This window comes from Saccopteryx leptura, chromosome 1 (assembly GCF_036850995.1).
Source record: "Saccopteryx leptura isolate mSacLep1 chromosome 1, mSacLep1_pri_phased_curated, whole genome shotgun sequence".
Lineage (NCBI taxonomy): Eukaryota > Metazoa > Chordata > Mammalia > Chiroptera > Emballonuridae > Saccopteryx > Saccopteryx leptura.
Window position 1 is genome coordinate 109,155,377 of NC_089503.1, and position 8,700 is coordinate 109,164,076.

Below are 8,700 nucleotides of genomic sequence, written 5' to 3' on the forward strand. Positions count from 1 at the left end.
AATTGTAGTACTGATTTTAGTATAAAGCCTTCCCCATAGAATTAATTCCTTATGAAACATGGACAAAATCCCAACTATATACTTTTAAACAAGCTGGTAAATTTGAGAGTAATTGCTGGGAGATACAGTAGCTTGACTTGGTTCAATTTAGGATTTGACAGTGATGGAACAGGCTGCATGGATTTTTATCATTTTGCATTGGTGATTACTTGGTCTGACCACATCGTTTTGATCTGTGTTAAATTAAAACCTGTTGCTAAGAAGAGCTTAGAATATTTTACTTGAATGCAAAATTGGGCAGTTTCAAACAGTTTATTAAGTGAATAATAGTAGATTAATGAAACTCTTTTTTTAATCCTGCAAAGGAGGTTTAAGCTTTGTAGCTAAAAATATGATAAGCTCATTCTCATGACTGAATTGTATACAATATGCTAGAAGGCAACTGCTTTTTGAAATAAAAATGCATACCTTAAAATACAAACCAACATTTTAGAAAGTTTGTCCACAGTAATATAAAGTTCAATTTTAGGGAAAAACCCTTCTTAAAATGTATTTGGTTAAGTTTAGCTTGAATTTTCTTTAACTCATCAAATTAGATATAGGTAAATTTAAAACATTTTGATTTTTGCTGAATAATACACTATGCAACCTAGTGGGCAAGTTCACTGTTTATGACACATTCTGGCCATAACTTGGCAAAGCACACTTTTACAGTGCCTGCCAATATAGGCAAAAACTGTATTAATATTATTGCAAACATCAGTATTAGTATCTATAAGGTTTAGTTAAGGAATTCAAATAAACGTTTTGACTGAATGACTTTAGTTTGCCTGTTTGGATGTTTTCAACATCCTTATACTTCCCCTTTTCATTCATTCAAATACAAAGGAAGAGAACCAAGTCCAGGATTTTTCATCATGAAGTTATTCATTATCTAACCCAGTGGTCCTCAGACGTGTAGGTTTCATGGAACATTAATAGTTTTTTTTAAAGGGTACAGGTTAACATTGGTTTGCTTGCCAATTTCAATTTTGCTAAGGGAAAGAAAACAACATGATCTATTTATACCCTTTGATGAAAGACTTGATATTGTAACCCCAAAGAAGTGAGAAGGACACTGTTTGAGTCCTTTAAATTGAATAAATTGAGATTTATGAAACACTGACTTGGTTGTCATCCTTCTTCATGTCTGACCACTCACCAATGAACTTTTATGTTTTTTTTTTTTTTTGAAGGTGGACTCATGAGTTTGGCTAGCCTGGGGCAGCTCTGATTTAGATAAAGCTCACTCAAAACTGCTATTAGGTCATTACAAAAAACCCTCCAAAACCTAAATTTTACCATGTGTCCCCTAACTATTGGTCAAAATTTCAAAGGACAATTTTAGTTCTTCTTTGCAATGGGAGCTTTACAAGATGGTATGAACGCATGGAATTCCTAAAGAGGCCCAAATCTTTTTTTCTCCAGATGTTTCCATGTGGGCTCCTTCACAGCCTACTTATAAATATCAATATTGTAGATTTAAATCTCCTCTTTAATTTTTAATGTCCAAATTAAGCAGAGATGATAAAAAGCAATAACACCCCATAACTAGAAGTTAAGTTACAGAAGAAAGAGAGAGATAAAAGAACAAGCTGTGTTTAGTTTACCCATGGACTAGTCACTTCATCTCTCTGGTCACCAGCTATCACAGATAAAGAATGGGTATTGGGTAATGTCATCTCTGAACTCTTCTCTGTGTCTCACATTTCTCTGGTGACACTTCTAATTTTCTAACTGTCCTTGAAGGCTGAATTAACTTCATGATGTTTTGAATGGTGGCAAAAGAAAGAACAGAGTTGAATGAAAACAGCTCATCAAATGTCAACCATATATAATATTATTGTATTAAAAGAATGTCTTCCTCCCTTCCACCCTCCCTCTTTCCTTCTACCCTTTAGTTTTTTGGGTGACATTTTACTTGGTAAAGAAATAATTCAGAACAAATACTGAACTATTATAGTAATGCTATAACTAAATTTTGGTTATAAAAGGAGAAAAAATTTTTACCCATCAGATAAGGAGAACATAAACGCAAGTCCATTCAACTCTACCCACAGTCCCAAATGCTATGACCTAAACAGTGACTATGCCAATGCACTGAGAAAGCACAGATGCCCTCAGACGGGGCTGGGGGTTGGGGATGCCCCTTGGCAGTGAAATGAATAGCTGTCATATCTAGCCACCTTCATGAAGTACCCCCTCCAACATAAGGCTCTCCTTGAAGGCAGGAGAAGATAATTTATTTTCTCATGAAAGTACCATTATTATGCTCAAATGGCCCACACAATCCTTTGTACTACCATTGTAAACTGTAAAGCATATTTTCAAATGGTTTCTCAAAAATGAATAACCTACAAACATTTCCTCAGTTTTCAAGTCTGCACAGCTCTGGTCAAAATAAGCAGCTCATCTTCATGCCCTCTACTGCCCTGGCTTTCTCAGTCACACTCTTGCTTCTAAGATATCACAAGTGTCAGTAAGAGCACAGTCATTAAGGGCTGGGATCAAACAGAAATTCCCTGGAATTCAAACCAAAAAAGAACTAAATAAAAAGAATACAAGGATATCATTTTCCTTTGACTTATGAAGTACGGATTACTATAAAGAATGCATGTAAAGTGCTAGACAGTGTATGACATGTAGAAAAGCTTAGTAAATGTTAATTTATTAGTATGTAATTTGTAATTATAATCGTTATTATTTGGATACATAAAAACTGTTATCCTATTGGTTGCTATTCTTTATTATCAGATGGGGTGGGCTGTCTTGCTAGTTCAGTCTTTCATCATGATGTTCCGCACATGGGATTTAAATGGGTGACATATTTGGGCTGTATCGCTATTGTCTACCTTGGGTTACAGATGTCAAAAGGACACACAGTATATCCATTTAGCTTGCAAGACAATAATGGTAATAGAAGGCAAAGAGTTCCTATTCTTCAAAGCACTAAGAAAATCTCTTTCTTTGATTCTCATGAAAGTTCAGACTACTTTTTACAAATCATACTCCTCTGATTATTTTATGATCCATGCAGGGTCATTTCCTTCAGGTGGCCATTTTCCGAAAGAATAATTTTCAAATTTTCATTCTGTGGTAGAGAAGGGTAATGTTTATAAACTCTTTAATGATCTAATTATGTTTATAAAGTATTTAATAATAGTTTTATAAAGGAGAAAACGCAACCTGTGTAAGAATGGCAGTTTTGATTCTAGTTTTAATGTTTCCATCTATGTAAAAACTCACCTCCTTATCTCTTTTCATTTTGCTCACTTGGATGCCTCAATTTAATTTTTTCTTGCTGTTTTCTATTCCTAGAACTTATTAGGTCTCCTGAATATCTTTTGGGTGATCTATCAATTTGGGAAATTATAGAAAGAGAAAATCACAGTGCTCTTCCCAGTGATAAAATATGAAGATGAAGCATACTCTGGTGGCTAGCTTTATATTCCTCATTCTCATAACTTGTTCTCTTTGTAAGAGAGCACTGTGTATTGTAGGAAAAGCTTGGGGCCAATGTTGGCCATTTATACGGCATATCAAATTTAACAATAACATTCTGGCTTCAGTTAAACTCTTCCTCTTATAAATCTCAGCAAGTTGATCTGATTAGTAGAGGAAATGAGCACCCAAGACTGTTAGTGTAAAGAATTAAACAGGTGAATCAGGGTAAAGTAATTTCTAATCTGTGGGGATGGGGGACAGAGTACCCTCTGCGTATGTGTCTACTCTACATTTATGCATGTGTGCTCAGAGCATTCATTCTTCAGTAAGTTTTCTTTGTTGGAAGAGTTAAAACTTCTGGATACTTCGGTCTTGAACAGTTGGAAAACTGGCTGTATCTGGTCTCCTCTGACCCAACCGTTTTGGCTTAAAGTTACCATTTTACCTTTGTAGTAAATGAAGGTACACCATCTTTTGAAGGATTACTTGCAGTTTTCTCTCTAACCTTCTTATTTGTGGATGATGAGATTACAAAGAAAGACTAGACACATTTGGCTTTATAGTTAATTAGGAAGAACCTGAGGTTTCTCAGATGACTGCTCTGAAAAAGGGAACATTGGTAGGAATAAGAACTTTAAAAAATGTAGGCCAGTTAATCTTCATAAGAGAAAAGCTCAAACAAAAATATAACTGCTCAGATCCAGAAAAGTGCCTTAATATCTCATCTGTCTTCAAAATGGAATAAAATTTCCAACAGAGAGGGAGCAAAAAAAGAAAAGAATTAAGAGAGAGAGAAAAAAAACAACCTAAGCCCTATATTTCTATATTTTTTTCTCTGATTCTGTTGGAGAAGTGTGACAACCAGGTCCTTTGCATGTGTATTAATTTTCTTTTTTTTCCAGCAATTTCCCTGTTTGTATGACTTGAGTCTTTGTAGAATTATTATTCAGAAAAAAATTTAAACAGGAGAAGATTTGAGTATCTACATTTTCACCTTTTTGTGAAGCAAATAAGGTAAGCTCAGTAGTCACTAGCTAGGCGGAAACACTATTAACAAACACAATTCAGACTGAGGTGCTGCTTGCTATTTTTATAAGCGAGACCCTAATTCTGACCGACCCCAAAGAATGGGCTGCCGTGACTAAGCAAGCAGCATAAGGCAACTGGCTTCTGCGGATGTTATCACATTGGGAACACATTTCAAACTTTAGAACAGATTTTTAAATTGGAAGTTGAAACCTGCCGACTGTCAGCAGAAGAAGCAGTTTCCCTCCCGTACAACTTATCTCACTGGAAGTTAGAGTTTTTTAGGAAGTAGGTTACCTAAAATGTGTTGTGATACATCAAAGAGAGAAATACAAAACACCTCCTGGAATAAGGGGATGTAGACATCAAAACATCTTTTGGACTCTTAATGTACGCTTATTTGAATGGGGACTTCTTTAAATTGGAAGCCTCTAGAGTTCCATGTAACTTGTGAATGTTCATGGATCTCTGAAAGTTGAATGAATTTTTTTCCCCTGAAAATATTTCTTTAGTAGGTGTTAGTCATGTGGAACTTTTTGAGTTATAGCTATAATGTCATTATTATTGGGTAAATTTGAATAAAGGGAGAACAGTCTTGGCAAGGTCAGAAATCAGGAAAATCTTATGTTGATGGTGGTGAATTCCTTATTAATTGTCTACTGCTTTGATTCGGAATCATAGAAAAGTTACCAAAAGTCTGGATACCTAGAAAACTGCAAACACTCTTGAATCCCTTAAATTAGAGGGACTACACAGTGATACCAATGATAATGATGTTGATCTGGCTTGAAGGTCAAGATAGGGTTTGGAGAATACTAACTTGTCTATGAAGAACAAGCTATTATGTGCTTATTATCTGAGAGAACAAAATCCATGATGCAACCGAACTCCAGGAAGAAATGCCTGGAGTGACCCACTAGAGGTCCCTTCCAACTAAAAAAAGTTTGTCACTCAAGAATAAGTTGCCTTAGTAGTTGGCATCCATGACTGCAAAGCAAGTAAGGGCCAGGAGGGGGGGCCACACATTTCGGTTTCACTTCCTTAGGATGATACATGGTTTTATTCAGAATATTTGCCATATTTTATCTCTTATTTTTATCCCTACGTGGGACAGTCACTCAATTAGCTCTAATTAGATATTCAGAACTTGTTGCAATTGACTGATGTGTTTTGCAATGAGAAAGTGTCATTGAGGCCCCAGAACTGTAGTTGTGCTTTCTAGAAATTTTAGCTGTTTCAAGTGTCTCAGAACAGTATTTTGCAAGATAGATTTTCCATAAAGAGTGCTTCAGAATAAGTTTTTCCTTGCAAAGCTGATGGAAGTGGTGGGTGGAGGAGGTAAGGTATATGTTTTCTAATAGTAGGCAACTTGGTAGAAAATGATTCTGTTTCTATATATTACCTTTGCAGAGTTAGCATTAAGAAATGTAATTGCAATAAATTGATGTAAAAGCCAGATAGTAAAAGGACTCAAAGTCCCTATAGAGGCACCAGTCTGTCACATACTAAAAATGGCAGCAAAAGATAATTGTAGACAAGTGCAGGAGAACTAAAACTATTGCCATTTTCCTTCAAAAATTTGCTGCCTTTCGTTTTTCTCATGATATTGGTTACTTCCTCTGCTTCAAAAGTATGCCATGGACCATCAGAATAGGTAGAAAAAGATCTGCCTTTTACCCCCCCCCCCATACCTATTTAATCAGCACACACCAAACAGCAAAAGTGGGTGAGCTACAATCCTGTGCGGTGCGTTTTCCGGGAGAGTGTGGTCTGTCTTGTAAGTTTTGGGGCTCTGCACTGAAAAGCTGGCCTCTGCCACAATCTTTGCCCTCCCTCCTCCTTATAACATAATGAAGACATCTGCTTGGTTATGTCCCCTTCCTTCACACAACTTGTCTTCCGGCTCTCTAAAATAGCAAATACAGAGCCGTGCAAGTGCTATTACACAAAGGATGATCGTGCTCAAGCTAAACTGAAAGGGATTTTTTTTTTTTTTTCTCCTGAAGTAAAATTTTAAAGGTTTTCCTTTTCAGGTAAAGGCAGCAGCGGAAAAGGGCGGAAATAAGCACTCCTTGCACACCATTCATAGAAGCCTATTTGTTCTTCTTTCTCGGAAGAGTTGTGCATTAACTGGATCTAGCCCTGCGTCCCCCTTCCCGCACAGGGAGGGGTGTGCACCTCCCGGACTAGAAGCCCTCAGACAGCGCGTACTTGCATGTGCTTCCCTCCAGCGCAGCCATGCCTGGAGGTACACACCAGCCTCCTGCAACATCCTCGCAGGGAAAACCTCTTCTTTCCCACAGCATGTGCTTCAGTAAGTGAAAGTGAAGATTGGACGAGCCATGGGCCTGATACACTTCTTTGATGTGAATATCGTAATTAAAATGGCTTTACAAAGAGAGAGAGAGAGGGAGAGAGGGAGAAAGAGAGAAAGAGAGAGAAATGTGGCTATTCCAGATGATTAAACTTCTTGGTTCTTAAATGTTCTCAGTAGTTAACTCAGGTGAACAGCCCCTTACACTAACAGATACCCGCACAGAACTCCCCATAAAATATGGATTTTATTGCAGCAGTGACTACAGTTCTCAGCACCGCGCTGACCTCTCCAGCATCTCCCATCGTAACGTCTCCGGTAACTCTTGGCAGGAGAATAACTACCGAAGTAATCCCAGCTCTGCGACTGCCGCAGTACACAACATTGCAACGTCCCTTTATATTAAATTCCTGGATTAACCAACACACCGAGGGCTCCACTTGCCCGGCATCGGACCCCTAGACGCCAGGCGCCCTCGTCTACTGGTCAACCAGTCCGGGGAGGCGTTAGACCCCAGATTCGTGCCTGGCCGGCCATGAGAGCACAAGCGAGCTGCGTTTTCCACATGACTTTTCCCTGGACAGCGTGCTCCATTTTCGGAGTCTAACGTTGGACTTTCCTTGCAACCTAAGCATTTCTGTTCTCTGCGAGCCGGCAGGCGCTGCCCCGAACGAGCAAGCTAACAGTTCTCTTTAGCTCCTTCTCTGAGCCCAATCATCTCTTTAGCTTAAGTTTTCCTTCTTGGGAGCATTCAGGAGTTTTCAAGCTACCCGATTTTCCTGCTCTACTCCCAAGCCAAGAAACGTAACGGAGTCAAAGCAGCCCCTGCAGAGAGCCTAGACCCCTGTGATGTGGGCAGGTGGAAATAAATCAAGCCCCAATCAGCTCCGCGGGTCCTCCACGCGCCAGCACCCTTGGTAATTGACCAGCCAACTTTGCAAATGTCGGCGCTCGGGGGGAAGCCTCTGCCCGCGGAGAGCGAGGCAGCGGGTCCTTCCCAGCAGCCGTTCCACGTGCCCCGCTCAGCCCCGGGCGGATCGGTCTTACCGGGAAGCGGAGGAGCGGTGCCCGGGCTCCCGGGGACGCGGCGCCCGTCCTGGGTAGCGGCAGCAGCGCTGCTCGCGCAGCCGGACCCGGGCTGGCAGGCTGAGCATCCCTCCCAGCTCCCGCGCGCGGCACCCACCCGGCGGAGAGGGCTCTCTTTCTGATTGGCTTCCATCAAAGCTATAGAATAAAAAAAAAAAAAAAAAAAAAAAAAAGAAAGAAAGAAAAAGCGTGCACAACCACCAGCACTGCTAAAAGAGACCGAACCCACCTCTGCTCGCCTTTCTGCGCCCGGGGAGACCCTGCGACCCGCCCTGGCTGCTCCTGCCGCCGCCGCCGCTGCGCTCCCCGGCTCTGCGGTTCCTGCTGCCGCGGCTCAAACTGCAGCTCTTGGGATGGGAAGGTTACGGGCTCCGGAGAGCTGGCTCTTGCGGGCACACGCTGATTTGCAAGTGAATGAAGTGGGAGGGAGCAAAGAGAGGAGGACTTTGTTAGAGAGGCCCAGTGCCTGCCCCCACCCGCCCCCTCCCCTTGACAGAATGACTCCCTGTGTTTGAAGTCCTGAGCAATTCACTCCCTGTAACACTCCCTCAGTCCAGGCTTTCCTTTTCCTCTTCCTTCTTATTTTTTGGGGGGCTTGTTAAGACATACTCCGAACTTATGTGACTCTATCTGTTCCCTCCTTTATACTCTCAAAATGTACCCTGTGCTAATAGCAGCAAGGGTCTGTTCTTTTTTTTTTTACCGACCGACCGAGCAATTACAATTCCCAGGGACACAGTACCTCCTCCGTTCTCAGTCGGCCGGCTTCGTGTTATAGCACGCAGAACATG

General features: G+C 40.6%; 1 protein-coding gene across 2 annotated transcripts in view; it reads right to left on the reverse strand.

Annotated features, from left to right (window-relative positions):
- CDH6 (cadherin 6) overlaps window positions 1-8,303 on the reverse strand; it is a 132,819-nt gene extending 124,516 nt beyond the window's left edge. For both annotated transcript variants that reach the window (XM_066374007.1, XM_066374017.1), the window contains exon 1: window positions 8,139-8,303. The gene's annotated coding sequence lies outside the window, so the exon portion shown is untranslated. The remainder of the gene's footprint in view (window positions 1-8,138) is intronic.
- Window positions 8,304-8,700: the final 397 nt, after the last annotated feature.